The 20,067-nt window shown below is 41.2% G+C and overlaps 2 protein-coding genes across 3 annotated transcripts in view; both read right to left on the bottom strand.

Moving 5' to 3' along the window:
• Positions 1–20,067, bottom strand: part of LOC131468096 (synaptotagmin-2-like) — a 60,490-nt gene that overhangs the window by 24,335 nt on the left and 16,088 nt on the right. Inside the window, exon 1 of one of the 2 annotated variants that reach the window (XM_058641971.1) lies at positions 4,693–4,871. The exons of the other annotated variant lie outside the window; for it this stretch is intronic. The gene's annotated coding sequence lies outside the window, so the exon portion shown is untranslated. Of the gene's footprint in view, positions 1–4,692; positions 4,872–20,067 lie in introns of those variants that run through there. 2 annotated transcript variants of the gene reach the window in all.
• Positions 10,352–20,067, bottom strand: part of oard1 (O-acyl-ADP-ribose deacylase 1) — a 29,574-nt gene continuing 19,858 nt past the window's right edge. The window contains exon 7 of the mRNA XM_058641976.1: positions 10,352–10,406. The gene's annotated coding sequence lies outside the window, so the exon portion shown is untranslated. The remainder of the gene's footprint in view (positions 10,407–20,067) is intronic.

The following is a 20,067-nucleotide window of genomic DNA, read 5'->3' as shown; positions in this document are numbered from 1 at the left end:
GGTAAAGCAATGCTGCTATAAACTTCACTCTGCATGAACAGAGTCAATCATTCGCTCAACAAATGATGTGCCAAACTGTCCGGGACAGGACATTTAAGAAAAGACTCTTGTGCTTAGAATTAGGGCGGCGCAAATACTCAAAAAAATAAACAACACAAGCATCCGCAAGAAAAGAAGAGACACTGATCATCAGTCAGATGTGTCACCATGGCAATTACATCTTCATGTCAGCAAAATGAAACAGGAAATCCTGCTGATGTCACCGCAGATCTGAGGGCAGCTACCGAGATAAGGATGTCAAAAAGGGTGCCTCGCTCATCATCTCACCAAAGACAATTAGAGAGACCGTTCCTCATGAATCTCCCTGTGCAGTGACCCAAAGGGCGGGCCAGAGAGGCTCATTTACAAACCTGCTTGTGCAGATAAAGAACGCTTATTCTCACCTGCAGCTGAATGTGACTCAGCTATTATCAGGAGGAATCCTTGGAAAGGAGGAAGGAGGCGCCAAGGTTTTGAATGCTGAACAAGGAGCTGCATGATCATTTATAGCCAGTTACCATACATTCTCCTTCTCCCCCTCAGCTCAGCCCTTTTCCTTCTCCCCTGATAGGTGGATTAATCATTCTGTCACCGAGACAGTGACCCAATGTGCATGTAAAGGCTGTGTGGAGAAAAAGTAAAAAACCGGAGAGGGCTTCTGCGGCAACGCAGACAGGCCGCAGACATCCTCTTGTTTTAAAGAGAGAAAAATATGTACGGAATAAGACAACGAAATCTCTTCTTAAGTTAGAGAATCACCTCTTATCTTTCATTACTGTGGCATTAAAGGATTAGTTTGAAATTTTCGGGGAATACTCTGGAGTTAGACGTGAAAATCAATACTAATCTCGAGGCTGTCCAGTGAATATTAAGTGACAGCAGCTGAATAGCTTAGCGTTAAAAGCCCGGCAATTAATAGATCAGTCAATAGGAAGAAAAGTAATCTGCTTCTTATTTGTTATTTTAATGCAAGAATGAATATGTCAGAATATTTGGTGGAAAGACTGTACGGTTGTCACTTTGGGACTCTGCTAAGTTACCAGTGGTGTTTCTTCACTGATTTTTCTTATAATCTTTCATTAGGTCCAAATGACAAGAACAAAGGTTGACCTTATAGCACATCTGAAGCTAATTTTTAAGGGTTGTGGCCTTCATAAACCCCTTGTTTTTTGGGTTTTGTGATACTTGGTCAAGTTCACTGGCGCTAAATTTAATTGGCTAACTATTCTCTGTTATGAAGTTGACAGAGCCTTCTGTCCATAACCCTGTGCTATTTTTGCACATCTATACATCAAACAATTTCAACAATGATGGAACTTTCAAGGAGAGGCTTCGCAAGTCAGGAATAATAACAACAATATTGTTGCTTTTGGCTCTTTCTTAAATGGTACAGTATCACAGCCTTCTCCTCCACTATTGCCAAGTGAATTGCCACTATTGCAGCATGAATGAGTGTTTACGGTGTTTCTAAAGGTCTGAACATGCTGCGCAAGAACAGAGAAATGTGTTATTTTTCTTGAGATGGCAAGAACAGACCCTTTCATTGTATACAAACATTCCAAGCCTAGCGAGAATGCGTGCACAGTTTGGGGTCAGAAAACATCACAACAGGTAAGCGAATAGCATGTATGTCCACGGTCCTCATATATCCTCTTTGACTGCAGTAGCATCACGCCAGTCTTCTCTTTTTATGAATGTATCCTTGGAGCTACAGACGATGTCTATTTTTTTTAGATCATGTAGGGATTCTGAAGAACTTGCTGGTTCTATTTTCACAGCCAACTGTGCTACAAGTAGGCCTCTTATGTGTTGGACTGTTGTACAAGTTAATAGTAAGATTGTGTTTTCTGACCCTAAACTGCGCGTGCACATTCCGGTGACGTAGCTCTCGAAAGGGTCTACAAGAAACTCAACATTTCTGCATTAACCACGCCCAAATAATGACGTCATTCTTTTCTCGCAGCCCTCGGAGAGAGCACACATGTACGGGCCTTTCCTCGTCGTCAGAAACATAAATCTCAACGTATTCACTCAGTCTACACAATAAAGTGTCACGCTGCTCCTTGCTGTGTTGTCTCCGGCCGTGCACAAATCCACCACCAAGTTGAAGCTAAAAGGTGGGAAAGGGGAAAAATCTGCTCGGAATCTGCCAACAAAGATTGGCATGTTTTTCTCCCTCTAGAGATGTAAAAATGAGAAAATGCCCCATCAACACAGCAGGGTGCTGCGGGTAACAGTGTCTGACCGTTTAACACCAAGGCTCTTTGCCATCGTCTGCCAGCAAACACACCATCACATGGTCTTGGGCCAAAATTGGGAAGGCTCAGCTCTCACCTGGAGCTGACAGCAGCTGAGCAATCACAATGATAGCTGTGCTATAATCTGTCAGAGGGAAAAATCACTGACTCATTCTGAGGATCCGGAATGGCTCTGTCATTTTTGAGCACACTTCGGCCCGTGGTATACTTTCTAAAATAGGCTGCGAGTGCAACTATCTCAGCCTAATGAAGCAACAGCAAGTGGAAAAACAAGGTTAATACGTGTGCGATATAGGGCGAACCCTCTCTACAAAGCTTTTATCTTCATCTTCTTATCTGAGACGTTTCGGCATTAGGACACCAGCTGCCCTCTTGGAGGGAGTCGTAAGAAAAAAAAGAAAAAAAAATACGATTGGTGAACTTTAAAGCATCCGCTCATTTTTCTGGTTATCTATGAAGACCTCAGAGAGCATTCCTCAGTGTGAGAGCCACAGGGAGTGGCAGCCTGCAGTACAGACTTAATGAGCCTGTCTGAATGTTTCAGAGCCTGACACAATAAAGAACCTGCAGAGCTGATGTTCAGTATCAAATAGTCTCCCTGCACTCTACTGGGTACTGGGAGAAGTAAACACGCATACAGGTGCACGACATGCCCAGTTGTACATACGACTCATATTACCGCTTACATTGTCCACTCTGCGGTTGTTTACTACACTTCTGGAACTGGAATGATCACATTATCTCTCCACATACAGGCCATTGACTTGTCTCTGATAATTACAACCACAAAGACTCGGGGGGGGGAAAGAATGAACCTGGTTTATATTTCAAGATGTGACTTCAGGGCATGAATCCATGTGAAGATAGGAGAACAAATAATTGTGTTACAGCTGATGTGTTTTTGAAACCAGGCTAAAATTTGCTAAATCACTTCTTAAAGAAAAGCGCAGCTACTACAGTAATAGCTCCTGTTTTCTAATTAATTTGAATTAAGGCTGTCAAACGATTCATTTCTTCTTAATCGCGACTCACTGCAGAAGTTAGTTGTATTAATTAGTTGTTCTTTAAGTCCATATCAACATTGTGAGCCACTCTTACCTGTGTTTCTTGATTAGTAATCAAATGAAATGGGAAGCAAAGAAGGGATCTTTGTTTTACAAGCTTGATTTTTAGATTTATTTATTTAAAATCTTAAGACATGCAATAAGCCTGAGTTAACACGGTGTCTACTTCAGATTCATGTTAATGCAGCAGCATTTGCATTTCAAGAAGTTCAAGTTAAGTTGTCTTATGTGGACAATTGACATATGCAAACAGGATCAAATTATACGGACACAGCTGCAGCTTCATTTACTTATTTATTTCACTTCCTGACTTAATGATGACGCCAAATCATCATCTCTAAGTCATCAGCATTAAGTGTGACAGCCCCCCCCCCCCCCCCAACTCTCTACGCGAGTAGCTCTGATACACTGTGTGTGTGAACAGAGGATACGCACAAATAATGGGATTAAAATCTAAATAACGCGTTACACGTGGCTCTTAATTCATCACAATTCACGCAATTAATGCTGCCAACTCTCATTTGGATTCAATTTTATTACATGAAAACGGATGTACAAGTGACAAGCCTGACGCAGACCTGCACGAGTCAGCATTAGGAAATAATAGGGACAAACAGCCCAGTATAGGCTTTGTTCTTGGTTATGTAACTCAGTGCTGCCTGTGATACATGTCCCGTGAGATGCAGCAGTAAAAAAGACCAACATGCAGCACTTAATACAGACCCCCACCCTCCCTGCCTATTTTTATGTCAGTCTACTTGATCTCCACACATTCAAAGTGCTGCTCACTGTTTTGTTACCTTGTGACTACAGTAGCGTTTGGAGTATTTTAGTGTAGCATGCCATTTCTTGGCTCCACTTGCTTGTTTCGGGGAGCTTGTGAGAGATGCTGGTGGAGCTAAAGGGGTAAAGCAGAGCATCTGTCAGCGAGGCAGCCTTCTGGACACTCTTCAGGAAAGAAAGATGTACTACACTCACCAGGCAGGCTAAATGAGGCATGATCAATGAGAATAATCTAGATACAGAGGCTGCAACCCACCCATACAGTCCACAGTGGGGAGCTGTAATAAATTGCACACAAACTGCATGAAGACAAGGTCCAAAACTAGGTGCTGGGGCAGATCAGGACCCAGAGGATGCTTAGTATTTCCTTCACGTGACACTTATGAATTAGCTTCAAGTAAAGTTTGCACCACATGCACCAAGAAGTAACACATCACCCAGCAACTACAGCACAGTTAAGGTAAAACCAAGGCAAAAGGAAAGTCAGGCGCAGCCTCCAAAGGAAGTGTTGAAGTGATGCTGAGAAGAGAGCTGAAATACAGCCTTACCAGCACTACTGTAATCCCGTTGTCTTGTTGTCCACGACAGGCCAATCCATTCACCAAGGAGGCACTTAAGGTCAAAGTTACAATGCCTCAATAACGTACACCAACCGCACTCCCATCAGTGCCGGAACCTGCAGTCCTCTTCGCACTGTTTCCACTGCAGCATTATGCTCTGCCATACACACAAACACGCACACACATACACACATGCTCACTCATTCTCTCTGTGACAACCCCCACCTCTTTTTTTCTGTCAATCCCCTCCTCCTCTTCTCGTCTCCACTATTTCTGTCTCTTTCACTGAAAGGATCCCCCTCCCCTCCCCTCCCCTCCCTTTCCCTCTCCCTTCCCCTTGCTTTCTCTCCCCACACTCCGGCACTCACTGCTTGCCCAGCTGATTTTTCTTTTTTTTCTTTTGCTCATGTATGCAGCAATCTGTACCCCCACTCCAACACATAAGGGCAACCCAAAAAATCCATATGCTCTCCTGTTCAATCAGCACTCACACCACCGTGTTCTCATAGCACTGCTGCTCCATACTAAGCTCTGATATATTTCTCAGCTTACAAGGCGGCAGAATGTAAAATAAGTAAAATGTAAGAAAAAAATAAAATAAAAAATATATATATATACTGTATATATACTATGGATGAGACCAGAGAATAAAAGAAGCATGTCAGCTGCTGTGTGCTTACTGCAGCAGAAGCCAGCTGCTGCTGCTGCTGCATCTCTTGTCTCTCCCTTGTCATCGCTATCCATTTATCTGAATTATGTCTTTGGACTTGCGCCACTCCCACTGAGATCAAGGAAGATTTCAATCCTACGAAAACAAACGACAAAGGCTATATTTTAGTATTCGCACAATGTGTCTCTAAAATCAGGGTGCAGCGCATGTGTCCTGTGTTAAATATTCAAAATTCCTTATAGTCATAAGTGCTATACCTACCAACGTCCCCCTAACTAACGATGATTTGTTTTTTTTAAAAACACGTTATTGTGTAAATCTGCTTGTTTCGGAGCCCTTCGGGTATTAGTGTGTGTCACTAAGAATTATCATCCACCCCTAAGTGAATTGCTCTTCTCATTGGCCAGCAATGAGCACTCGAACCAGAAATCAATAAAGTCTCAATCAGTAAAAATGGAGAGTGAGAGGGAATGTGAGAGAAGAAGGGAGTGTGAGGGAGGGAGGGAGGGAGAAAGAGAGAGAGAGAGAGAGAGCCTTTTGTAATTTCGATACATCTGAAAAGCAAGAAATTTAATTTGTTCCCTGTCTGTGGTGATACATTTTCTCACTACAGAGTCATGTATGGATGCTGCTTTTGAATTAAATGTGATGGAATCATTATGACGAGGCTGGAGTAATCTCAGTGACGCAAGCACAACATCGTACATCTTGTTAAACCACTTATATCTTCATTTACTGTTGCCAGGGCAGTTTAAAAGGTTTAGGTTTATTCTTAGGTTTATACCATTTTTTTAATGGAATAGTCCATAAGGTTTCAAGCTTGGTTGGGGCCGTCTTAGTTTACTTGTCTATTTTTGCACACATTTCACGATGCCTATTGTGATTATGTTATTTGGCCCCACATTTAGCAAAAAAAATAGCCTAATAATGTGGTTTGAAATAACTTTGGACTCAAACAGGCCTACCGTAAGGTGTTTGCAAGTTTATAATCAAACCAAATCAAATCCTACACGTTTAAACTGTGCTACATGGGTTGCTTTCGATGATTGTGATATGTTTGAACATTTCATTCACTGAGGCTCTTTGGGAAACTGCTTGGATCCTTCCCTCAAAGGAGTTATTGTCCCAAGTGAGGACACCACACTATCTTTGACAGACTGGCATTTTAATATGTTTATGAGACAGCGGTAGATTACAAATTTGCTTGGGAATAATTTAACACATGGATAACACTTTTCAGAAGCAGGGCAGTGCACACTACTGCATTGAACTAAGCCAGGCTTTGGCTCTGAAGACAATATCAGCTAGTAGGATCAAGTTACTGCTGATTTCCTTCTGTTGACAGAAGGAAAAAAAAAAATACACCTTTAGAATGTCAAACATGGAGGATGACTGCTCTCTGTGGCTTCTTTTGTGTAGGATGAAAATAAAATGGCAGTGCAACACTCACAATCCAGACTAGATAAATAAAACACAACCTCCATCTGCTCCCTCCACATCGACGTGTTATATTTAGGCCTCGTAACTGAATCCATGAGAGCTATTCAACCCTGTATTCCTTTGTGCAGCCTTTTCCACATAATAAGCAAAATCTTACAGCCCAGTGGCCTGAAACCCAGGCAGGAGTGACTCACTGGCTCAAAGTGAACGGGGCATTGATCCGCCAGAGATTCATAGCATGTTGGGTGAAGCCATGTTGAGCAACACTGGCACCTGTCCCGCGGGACATGAGTCACACGACGAATGCCCTCACTGCGGTTGTTTACAGCTGACAACAGCTAACGCAACCAATCATCATCACCATGATTTCACCGCGTACGAAGTAAGACAAAAAAAGACTACATCACTTGGAAGAAAAGAAAAAAACAGGCCCCCGTCTCCAGAAATAATTCAGTGCAACTTACAATACATATTTAATCAGGTGAGTGTGATGTGGAGCTTGCAGCCATGTATTAAAGCTGTTCACTCCATGACTAAGGAAAGCCATAAAATGGCATTAACCTACCGAGCTCCTTCTACAATAATCACATGTACTGCCATGTGTTTCTTTCTGTGCAATAATTAAAGTAATATCCGTATGTGTGCATGAGGTGACTGTGTACTGAGACAGTAGCGACATTCAGCAGAAATTAAACAGGAAAACTAAGGTAAGAAGGTACATGTTTCTTTTTTTTAATCAAGAGAAATCTCGAGATTTATGTCCCTCTATGGCTAAATGTGAAGTAGTGAAGCGTAGTTTACGGCTCCCTCAGTCTCCACACCATCTCTGCCGCTTTAATGTACACACATAATGTTTTACGCGTGGTGAACGCGCTGTTCCGAGGCTGGCGGTCGTGGATTAGATCTTGATCCCGTGCCGCAGATGTGAGGATGTACAAAATTGCAATATCGTGTCGGTCAATTTTGGATGTGGGAGAATGAGAGCGCTTCTCTGCTACAGCGATGTTTTCTTTATCTTTGTGTCTCCAAACTGCCATTCAGCATTTGCTTACAATTGTGCCGCCACTTCAAGATTGAAGAGATGCTCCATGTAATAGTTCCAATTTAGATTCAAGGGCAAATTTGATCCTATATCTATGTCAATGAAAGTGTAGCTTCATTCATAATGCACACATGTATTCTACACTGCTTTATTGCCAGAAGAAAGCATGAAATACATTTGTTTTTGAATTCATTATATATGTATAAGCTTTGTGAAATGATTAGAACAACAGAAAATTTATTTGAATGTAGAGTCGTTATTTATGTCAAACAATTGAAGTCTGAATTTGTGGAGTAAATGAATACTAATAATTGAGGTTGTTTGTTCTGCTGGAAGACATTGCCTTGGGCTTAATTAAGCCATTAAAGATCCTTCACTCATTACCATTTTATATTTTTTCAAATTAAATTCAAAAGCATTCAGAGTTTCATCTCTTATTCATCTCTTATTGTGACACATTCAGCCTGTTCCAGGAAAATAAAAACTCTTTAAAAACCGCCAGTGCTGTACATTATCAGCTCAACACAAAATGGCAGGAAGACAATTTTCGAGACCAAAGCATGTAGCGATTAAGAACAGAAACACAACCTCAAACGATTGCTGATGTTATTTCATATCTGCTCTGCAGGAAAAACAGATTTGCATGAACTTGTGATGATATGTGATTTAAAGGCGCGTTTCCTCTGTGTCTCTGTTAAAGCTGGATTAAACATTTGTGATTAAAAAAATAAAAGATTTGTGTTTGACTTAAAATGAAGTTTTTTGTGCTGAAATACAGGGGCAGTTATTTTCTGTCTTAAAGGAGCTATATGTAAGACAAGTATCATATCAAGTCATAAAATTACAGATTAAGGAAACCTGCTCATTTGTTCACAAATGATATTTTCATTTGCAGGTCGCAAACGCAGCTTACTTCAGCACAGGGTTTGCCAACAGTGCGGTGCAACAACGGGTCAGAAATGCCAAACATTACCAAATCTAAAAAGCCTCTCTACCCATCTCAAAAACATCTTGATCCAGAAGAGAAGCAGAGCAAGGGTCTGTCGTGGAGATGTGTTTATACATCAAAGGAATTTGAAGACATGCCAGTGTGGATAACTTTCTCCCGGACAGTGAACCAAACGTGAAGCTTCAGCCTTGGTTATCCCCTCCTGCTCTTTATCTCATTACATTGTCATGGATAAATTGGATATTGTTTTATTGTAATATGCTCTTCTCCTCTCATTATCTGATAATTCTCTGCTGCTGTTGCACTTACACCTTCAGTCTCAGCCTGCTGCTGACATGTCAAGATTAATCAAAAAGGTTCAGTGTTTATAAAAAAACTGAAATATATAGGAAAGGGTTGATTCTATCTATTAAATATGCAGTATAAAGTATCTTATAAAAGCTATGACCTCTAGAGCTGCATATCCACGCAAGTAATTATGCACCACTCGTCGTAGAGCCGTGAATTTCCATTCACTACATGTGAGCTGATCAGTGTTAATAACAGTAAGACTGACACCGACCGGGCAGTGAGGGCTGAAAAATGGCAGATGGTTGTACTGACAGAGTCGGTACAAAAAGCAGCAGCCAGTAACCGTCCTTCCAAGCGAGGCTGTTGTCCGCTGGGGTTTATTAGCTTTCTGTAGCCCTCTGTGGTACTGAAGCGTCCATCACTCATGGAAATGACTCTGATTAATCAGAGGAGTGCTGGAGTGTGCAGGGCATGCCGAAGACTGGCGCACAGGGAGCCTGATCGTATAGTAAATCATGCTTGCTCCACAGTAGGCTTCACCTTTGTCTTCGCCACGCCTCCCCTGCTCACTACACACTGCAGTGGGCTCCTTCCTTTTCTCTGGCACATGCAAACGCTTTTTCCCCGAGAACAGATGGGGGAGCGGGGAAAACCCAGCACAGCACGTTTCATGCTGACATCTAGTAGAGCCCAAAACATGTGATCCCACAGGGATCTACTGTATTTACAAATATTTTAATGCCCCATAAGTATTTTTTCTAATTTTGTAACACTGTAATAATAAATATATGATAATAAATAACAAATTCCTTTTATATCTATTTGTCTTTCAGGTCAATTAGTTCTTTAGTTTGTTAAAATCCTTATTCTGGATTTGTTCATTTATTCCAACAGCAACATTTCTTTCGATAAACAACAAATTACCGCACAGTCTCAAAAGGCATTCAGCCATAGAAGGTCAGCCAGCTGGCCCATGCCTTCAGTGGACAGTACGGGTACAGAGGCGAGCTCGTGAGGAGGAATGGAAGATATCTCTGAGAGGGGAGCAGCAGAGGACAGAGGCATGGAACATTGTGCAGTGATCTGTCACCCTTTAAAAAGGATGGTCAAAGCAACAACACTGGACGTCTCTGATGAAGTGAGGAATCTCCTCGTCCTCCTCCACATCCCCATTTTCTGTCTCAGTCTCACAGCCTGTAAGGTTCACACTATCAGACCAAAGCCTCCATACTCGGTACTCACAGCCAAAACCTTGAATCCTGAAGAGTGGCCGAAGGCAATCACAGTGAGGACGTTGTCAGTCACAAACCCTGGAAGACAAAGACACAACGTGAACTCAGACAAGTTAAGTCCACTCTCGAAACATCTGTATCGTATCACACTGTGTTCTTGGAAACTGTGTCTACCGCTGACCTAATTTAAATCCCAGGTGATTTCCAACTTCTGCTGAAGCTCCACCCTCCCGTATTATATAAATGTGTGTGTGACTAATTAGAAAGTTGTTGACCCCATGGGGTATGTGTGTTGCATTTCAAGATAATCCATGGCATTAAACCTCACCTCCACGATCATGTAATCTATGCGATTTAAAATGATTAAATAAGGATAAAGACAAAGGTATTAATATGAACAATACAGGTCTGACCCTTTTACACAGCAAAAACCCATTTTTGAGCCAGAGGGAAAATATCGATAGCTGTCTCCCTTTCACGTAAACAAGTTGATATATGCCTCGAGCCTAATATTTTGAACAACAAAGGTGCAGGACAAATGAATTATCACTAGCAGCAATCCGTTGCGTGTGATGGCTCACCAGTTACTGAATCAATCATTGTCATCGCCCCCTAATGAGTGTCTCTGTGAACAACAGCTGTAAATCAACACTCAAAGGCAGACTTCAGCATAACTCACTCTGCCTTTTTTTCCCTCAGATTTCCACCCGGAGTAAGATGAGCTTTGAGTTCATAAAGTTGTTAAACCCTAAAGCTGAATTCATGAGCCATTTATAAAGACTGTAGCACACGGAGGCTTTTTATTGACAAAAACAACAAGCAGGTTTTGACAAATGAAAAAAAAGAAAAGCAGAAGGAATGGCTGTGTTAGTGTAATCACACACTTTAAACCAAGCAGCGAAGAATTTCAACATAAAGCGCTAAATAACAACAACAAAAAATTGCTTTGCATTATTTGTTAATTGGGATTATGTAATCATTTCCGTGTGCTTCAAGTCTTTGTACTAAGATTACAGCCTTCAACACTCGACAAGAGAGAATATAACCCAGAATCCCCCAAAATATCAACCTCCTTTAAGGTACAACAACCAGATCTATGTCCTGGGACAATAACATTTCCAGGAACAACTTTCTGACAAGATAATACTCGGGATGTTATGTGATCAGTCATATTCTACTCGTGTTCTTCTGCGGACTTTGGAGGATATTCTGTTTGTGACACAATTTGCTTCCTCCATTTTTGGCAAAACAATCAATTTCATGACTCGCTGGATTTAATTGCTTTATTGTAATTGTATCACAAACAACATCCACGGGGAAAGATAACCAACTTCAATTTGTGCACTTCAGTGAGGGGAAAACACACTTTATGTCTGCAGTCACCAGGACAGCACATCCTCTATGAATCGTGTGTGTTACAAATAGATTTTTACATTTCTAAATATACTCAAAGTTACCACTGGGATATCTCTCTAGATGGTACCATCTTCATCATGGAAGTGCTGTACCCTTAAATCTATGTTGAAAACAAAGAAATCACTTTCTCTTTGTTGTGCTGGTGGTGACCCTTGAATTCAAGCGCACTCATGTCAAGATAACAAGATGGCAGATGAAAAATCTCAGCGCTAATTTCACGGTTCACTGGATAAAATAGACTAGGGAACTCTTTGGGTTCCTGCACAATGAAATACTGTACCTGCAGTGCTCATAGAAACACTATCAAACTGTCAAATTGACTTGTTTGCAGCGAGCCGAGGGGGTCACGGTGACAGGGAGAGAAGAAAAACCTTCAGCACTGCTTCACACTGCAGCACTCCCAAGAGCATGTGTGGCATTTTCCCTTTTGTTTCAGGTAAGGTCAAATAACAAGGACTGAAAACAAACACACTCCATCAAAGTTGACTGGTCTTGTCAGTTATATATGCTTATACAGCAGCATAAACTCCATGCCGAAATAAATCATATTCCACAAGGACAAATACAAGGTCACATCTCAAACACAAAAGGAATCTTGAAATGTTGTAAATTGGCTATAGCTGACGGGGGCATCAGCTCGATGATTAGATAGAATCAAGCAGAAAGGATATGCCTCTTGGTGAACAGAAATGGATCTTTCCCACACCGATGTATGTCCCCAAAGGACCGAGCTATGCAAGGAAAGAATGACAGAGAATTTAATGAAAACTCGGGCCTTTGATTTCCATTACAAGTCAGCACCACTGAACCATGCTGGCAGTAGACTCATATTAAAATGAACACAGATAAAGTCATATCTTTTAAGGTCAGGAAGAAGGTGTTACTTGAGGTAAAATGGATTCTCAAACCTTTTTTTTTAACTTACTGCAAGTCAACCAGGTTCAAACAAGGTTTCATCCATCAGCACGAGAAGCCTGTGCCTTCTTTGAGGTACGCAGCAATGTCCAGCGTGCAACAATTTTGAAATGCATTGGCATAAAATGCACTTAAGTATGTTTTTCAAGAGTATTACTGTTATATGCACTTTAGGATAGAGCCGTGTTTTATGGAAGCTGCCATCTTACACCACCGTCTCTGCAGCAGCGTGAACAGTCGTAAGACGGGGAGGAAAACAAGAATCTGAGGCACTGTTCAGCCGTCTGTGCTGACTTTTGTCTTCACTGAATCTTCACTTGGCTGTGGGCCTGTGTCATTGATTCGACTAGTGCACAGAAAACCAAACTGCTAAAAACCATAGTGTTGTCCAAAAGATAAAAACATCCTGAGTGAGTTACATTGCCTCTTATCCCCCAAACGATCTCCGTTTGATTAAGAGAATCGTGCAGTCCATGCAACTCAGTCTACAACAGCCTTCTCATTCTTTGACAAGATTATTGTGCAGCTTCTCAGGCAGTACTTCAATTGAAGAACCTCTAAGGATTCCATGTTCTCTCTCTCTCTCTCTCTCTCTCTCTCTCTCAGTCTCTCATTTTCTGTCTGTTTCTCTCTCTAAGACATGTAGTGTACTCCCACTCAGGCAGGGGAAGATGGAGGGGAATGGTGTGGGGTAAAGGGAACCTAGAGGAGACCTTTGGGAGCGCGTAGCTGCCCTATGCTCCCTGGAGCGTAGCATACAAACACTAGGAGATGTGCGAAGTGTGAGCGGGGAGCTTTCCATGCAGGGATCTGGCCCAAATTTAATCTCTCTATTGTGAAGACGGAGGGTTAGAGGAAAAAAAGGGCCGTGCCAGCTGAAATCCCACTGGCAGTGCTGCAATGCAGAGGTTTAATATGGAGGCAGGGAGGTAGGCAAACACATCTCAGAGCTGGCCTTTGGTCGACAAACAATTGACCTGTTTTCACACTGATGCACAGGTGCGTGCATGCACACGCCTTGATCTTTTAGACACAGTGGCAGCTCGTCAACAGGGGGTGCTAGGACACCGCCCCCCGCCCCCCACCTGCTCCACACCAGTCCCACATGTCACAGTATGAACGAGGTAAATATTACACCGTTAGTGGGTAAAATGTATAATCCGCAGTAAAAGTGTAGATTTCAAATTGTCTAAAGTTGCAGGGAGGTGACCGCAAAAGATCTAGACTCCCCTCAGTACAAGAGATAAGAGCTCTCACACTTTCTGCGGCCTGAACAATGTTTATGTTTTAAGTCACGCGAGGGATGGAGGCGCCAGAGAGAGAGAGAGAGAGAGAGAGAGAGAGCTGGAGGAGCCTCACTGAGAGACAGGGAGAGGGAGAGATAAAGAGCCGCAGAGAGAACAGACGGAGGATGACGGAAGAAAACTTCAGTGAAGTCGATTAAAAACAAAGGTGTTTTTGAGAGGAGAACACTGCAGGAAAAGCTAAGACTTTAACAGCTTGGACCTGGCAACCATTTGCCACTCCCAGTTTCTAAAATATGAGTGTCGGCTGTTTTCAGTGTCATATATTAGTCACTCCCAGACAGACAAGTCAAAATAATATTCACACTGATATATTTGTGAATACTAAGTGTGACAGTCTGCACGCTTGTCACTGTTTAAACCCTAACCCTGTCATATTTGATGAAGAGTCTATAGGTTTTGAACTGAGTTTTCATCTCCAACGTTTCATCCATAAGCACATCGCACCGTTTGTCTGGACATAAATCAAAGTGGGAGACGCCACAGGCCTCGCTGTTACTCCATACAATGTTCCCAGAGCGTGAGAGGTGAAGACATGATGGCTTTTTGTTTGTATGACAGATTGCAGACTGTGGGAGCCTTTTTACACTCAGCAGAAACAAGCGATGGATGACACTTTGGCCGCGCTCTGATACCATCAGCGCAAAGACAGAGACAGTGATGTCCAATAAACAGCTTTTCATTTGACTTTGAAACAAACCAGAATCAGAAATGTGCAGCGATGTGATGAAATCTTCAAATAACATTAAAGAGGAACTATATGTCCAGTTTCTTGCCAAAAACCTTTATCTCATAAAAAACAACTTGTTATATCGAACGTTACACCAAGCAAACAGGCATCTTGTTCTGTTTCATACTGACGCAGTGTCATCCAAAAGAAATGTCTAATAGTAGAGCTAGTCAATGATTGAGCTTTTTGACAGTGTTCCAATAATATTCTAAAGGGAGCATTATGAAGATAGTAATATCGCTTTGACCAGTCCACCTTAAAAACATAAGTCAAAATCAGAATAATGGTTATTTTAGCTTTTCTAGTTTTCTTGCTCGTCTCTGTTTTAGACCCATGTAAAAAGATTTGTTGTATTGTCACCCGTATAAAGAAAATGCACACTCAGAAATATAACTCAACACCTTTGTTTATGCTCCTATTTTCCATAAAAGATGCAAGGTTTCCGTATGCAAACAAAAGGCTTACTTCTTCCAAATTCTGTTCAAAATTTGTTAAAATAGGGAGAAACAAAGCTTTTTGTTTGCATTGGGAAATCTTACATTTTTTACTTCAGTTCATTTTAGCAAAAACATACATATATTTTATATTTTTGTTGCGTTTGTATCAATTACGACATTATTTAGCAGTAGAAGCAGTAATATAAACTGTGGGTGAGCACACAACAAGTGAATACTCCCGAAACACACACATGCACGCACACATGGGAAGCAAAACCATTTCCTCTGCTATTACCTGACAAATCCACCCCAGTCCACTAAGGTTTGAGCGTACCTGGCTATTTATAGGGGGGGGAAAAAAACACACCCGTTATTAATTATGAGACATCATGAGCACCACCATGAACCTGGCACAGCGACCGCTTCTCTCCCGTTAAACCCGTGAAAGTATACAGCATTTGGACGGACGTGCCCTATTTGCACTTGTGCCATGCTCCTTAGACAATGTGCTCATTAAAACACTGCCCCATCATTAATGAGGCCGCTTTACAACATGTTGCCACAACCAGGAAATGAGATGAGCGGCAGAAGAATATAGTGTACGAAGTGAAAACACAGTAAATAGCTGCTGTGACTTTCACACCTCGCTATTTATAACAAACGACTTAATATCCGTTCAGGTTAATGAAGACACTCGTACGACTGAAGTTATTCAATTGTCTTGTCATCTCAGACAAAGCCACTGTGACTGTCAATCCTGTTTTCGACCTCCTGTGACTTCACATTTGCCTCTTTCGCCTCGTATCTGTCCACACGCTGCCTCTTGACTCTGCCCTTCATCTTGCCTCGTCTGTATTATCTTGTAATAAATGTGAACTCTTTGAACTTTTAATCGGTGTCACTGAGTGATGCATTTGAATCCAGCGTCGCCATGACGACTAAGGATAATGAGCCCGCTGTATTGATTTGATATGCATACAACACTTAACTGAAAGTCCTCTCTGTATTTTATGGCTGCAATGAGGTGGATTGTTTCCGTGGATATTTTCAAAAGTAGACTTTATATTGCAGGGAGAGACATGGCGAGAAACAAAAGAAGAGTTATGAGGTCTGAACAGTTCCAGGTAGGGGTGATGCAATTATGCAATAACATCATATATATCGCAACACAACTTTCTTCAACTGTAATATAAGGATGTGTTCATGCATTGCACAAACGCGCCTTGAGCTATTACATATGTAATTAAGAATGTTTTACCCCAGATGTGTAAAATATGTCTGTGTTTAACAGCTGTTTTCTGTCCATAAAAACATTTTACAAGCCAATTAGCTCACTCATCATCTAATTTTAATAATATTGATATCAAAATTGACTGATTTAAAAAAAAAAATGAACATTAACATTCAGGTTCCAAATGGAACGCAAGTCAAAACCCACCTCTGCAGAATGATATTTATTTTATATTTCCTTGTTGTCTTGCTTGACTCTGTTTTAGACTCATGTAAAATGTTTTTTGTATTCAATGCACACACTTTTGTTTACGCTCCCATTTTCCATAAAAGATGTACGTTTCCGTACGCACACAAAAGGCTAATTTCTCTCAAATTTTGTTCACAAATGTGTTAAAACAGGGAGAAATAAAGCTTCATTGGGAAATCTTTTTGGCCATATCATCCAGCCTTAGTTCCAGATATTTTGGTAAGATTGGAATCGGGTCCAAAATGGAACCATGCTGCTATTTGAGCTCCCCCCTAATTACAGTGACATACTATGCACATTATATCACAGCAGGTTTAGCTCTCAGTCAAACCATGGGCCTGCTGCATTGTCATCTTAAGTAGAGTTGACACATCTTCATTACTGCTGGACTATAATCCAATTTTATGATCCATAAATGTCTACAGAAAAGTATTGTTTACATGACGGTGTCTTATTTAGGTTAGCTTCAGAATATTTCTGTCTATGTGTTGATCCTTCACTGTTGGTCTGTCATGACACAGAGCAAGACGTAACTAATTTGACACATAGTCCTTTGTGAATCCAGCTTAATTGTTGCTGGTCGAACATTGTTTATCTAATTATGGTTTATTGAATCCAATTGTTGTCTGACTGATAATCACTGTTAATGAATTAGACCCAATGATGTCTCCGTGGATTCACAGTAAACACGTCATAGGTCAAAGCTGGCCTTCAAACTGTTTTTGAAATGTGCTTATCTGAGCACCCACATGTGAACGACACAGCATAAACACTGTGATCTAAAACATTTAGGGAAGCAACAGCCATGTTGGGTCACGGATGTATCCGCTGAATCTGAAATGGCTGAAAGAAATCAGTTTAAATGTCATGTTTGTTATTAATTATAAATGCATTGCCCCATTAGCCTCACGACTCAGAAGGATTGAGGTTTTTGCACGATCTTTTATGTTTGCGGCTCTTAGGAAAACGATGATCTCCTTGAAGCAACTGCTCTTTTTCAGAAAGCTATCGTCAATAAATTCCTGGTGCAGAGCACCTACTACTGTTACCTGCTTCACTGGGAGACAAGACTTGTGTTTATGTGCAGAAATAAGGCAATTCATCATCTGGAGTCCCTGAGAAATGGTCAACAGCAGGGACACGATTTCAGATGAATTGCCTCCCCCTCTCGCCTGCCTATTGAGTGAAACATAACACAGCCAGAGTAGACACAAAAGGAGATTAAATATCATCCCGGAAATAATAAAATGCATCGATTTTCTTTACACTTTTAAGGATTAAAGGCCCAGTGTGCAAAAATGTGTGACATCGAATGGTGAGGATTGCTTATTGCAACAAACTGAGGACTCCTCTGCTCACCTCTCCCTTTTTTAAGGGCCATCAAATAACTAAGGTGGCCTTCACATGTCATGAAGGATATTATTTGTTTGCTGCTAAGGGTCTGCTTCAAAATGTTCGGGCTGCTGCAGAAACATGATAGCACAAGATGGCGGATTCCTTGCTTAAAGTACATAAAAAAAGGCTTCTTATTAAGGCCACAAATGCTATTCAAAGCAGTTATTAACTTATATACTTATGGGTGGTACATTCAATTTTTGCCCTGCTAAATGCTACACCATCATACCAATCTAACATTTCCAAAGCTTAATTTGCGTTTATTATCTGAATAGAGATAATTGTTTCATCATAAAAGGAAGAGGATAACCTCCTGCAGAGGAAATACAACAACATAAAAACATACACGTCTCCAGACCTCGGCATCTCTGAATTACATGCTCCATGAGAGAACAGTGTGGTGCGAGGAAAACAACAAATTCCCCAGGGGACCAACAAACTCTTATAAATGTCAGATAGGTTTTGGTAATGTGTTCCGAAAGCAGCTATTTCTTTTGCGACAGGCCCTCTCAACTTAATAAACCGTATTACCTGCACCAAGGTCTTTCTAGAGCGAGAAGAACAATCTATCCTCATACTTTTCAGCGAGTGCCACAATTCTGGTCGAAACCAATGCAAGAATTCAGCTCAACGTTGCACATCCTTTATGTTACGACTACTGTACCATGTGGAGTGTGTGTGTGTGTGTGGTCTTGTGATGGAAGTGCAGAAGTTATAAACATTTTTTCACCTTGTACTGCAGCTGAAGGTAGGACAAGCGATGGACGAGCAGTAAGTGGCACACGGAGTGGCATGCTCATGGGGATCGTTCACCTTCACATTGTCGGCAAACTCCGATACAAGACAGGCCCAAAACTTGGAAACCACTGTGCCATTAGTCAAAGACAGATTGAATGTGACAGCCAAACCTCTGCAGACAATCTCCTTGCACCATGTACAAGCTGGCGGGGTTTTTGTTAGGGGCGCATTCATGTTGTTCTGTAGTACAAAGTCGAGAGGCTTTTATAATGCTATTACCTTTTATACTGTGTTAACGGTGACATTTAAACCATCTAATAAACTCGGTGCAAATTAAAGTTAATGAAAAACAGACAATCTCTCCTTAGTGGCTGAAACATGAAAGAATTCTATTATATCATGCATACTGCTGAGCAACAATGTGCTTTATTCAATTATAGATATCAAGGCTTTAATAGTGTTTAATGCAGTTCGCTGCCAACAACCATGATGAATTCTCATTAAAAGCCTTTAAAGAACATGCCTTTAATTCACACCTGCTCACTGGGTAAACATGCTGCTATTCAATTATGTGTAAAGGAGTAGTGCTACTGTTTCAGCCCATTTGTCATGTATTCATAAAAGTCACTGTCTCCTGTTGGCTGACGGAGAGATTTGACCCAAGAGCGTTGCAATACTTAAGCAAGATCATGTGTAAAGCAGACGGAGAGTTTTCTTTCAATTAAGCACTCATTACAAAATTAGGTACTGACCTTTGAAACATACCAGCACAGGGAAGAGGAGAGAAGGGTAGATATGTACTTTAAGACGACCAACTCTGATTAAAGTGAGAACTCTCAATGGTACTGCGTGCTTTTAAGATCTCTTTTAAAAATGGTTCAAAACAAAGGACATTGAAGCAGCAAATTATAAAACCATATTTTTGTTCTCACCAGCTGTGTTTGCGCAGTATTTTCCCCGTTAAATGTGCATGTTGGTTATGAGACTGCACAGATGTCTTCTTGTTATTCAGAGAAAACCTCAAGTGTCCAAACGTATACGGACAAATAGTCACGGATAAATGGACTTTTAAATGATTATGTATGGATTTATGAAATGTCTAAACAGATTTATGGACAAAACTGTTTGACTTTCATTAAAACAGACACATCCAAACAGATAAGGATGCATTTGGTAGGTTCCTGCAGGGCAGACCAAACTGTATTATCACTTTCCCTCACATTGCCTTGTAATCTGATGGCGGCATCAACAATCAATGGAAGGAGGCAAAGAGAAGACAAGACCAATCGATAACCACTAGAAACATTACGTTAATTGTGAACTT

Source organism: Solea solea, chromosome 11 (genome assembly GCF_958295425.1).
Source record: "Solea solea chromosome 11, fSolSol10.1, whole genome shotgun sequence".
Taxonomy (NCBI): Eukaryota; Metazoa; Chordata; class Actinopteri; order Pleuronectiformes; family Soleidae; genus Solea; species Solea solea.
The sequence above is the reverse complement of the archived record's forward strand: the minus strand, read 5'-3'. Positions and strand labels throughout refer to the sequence as shown.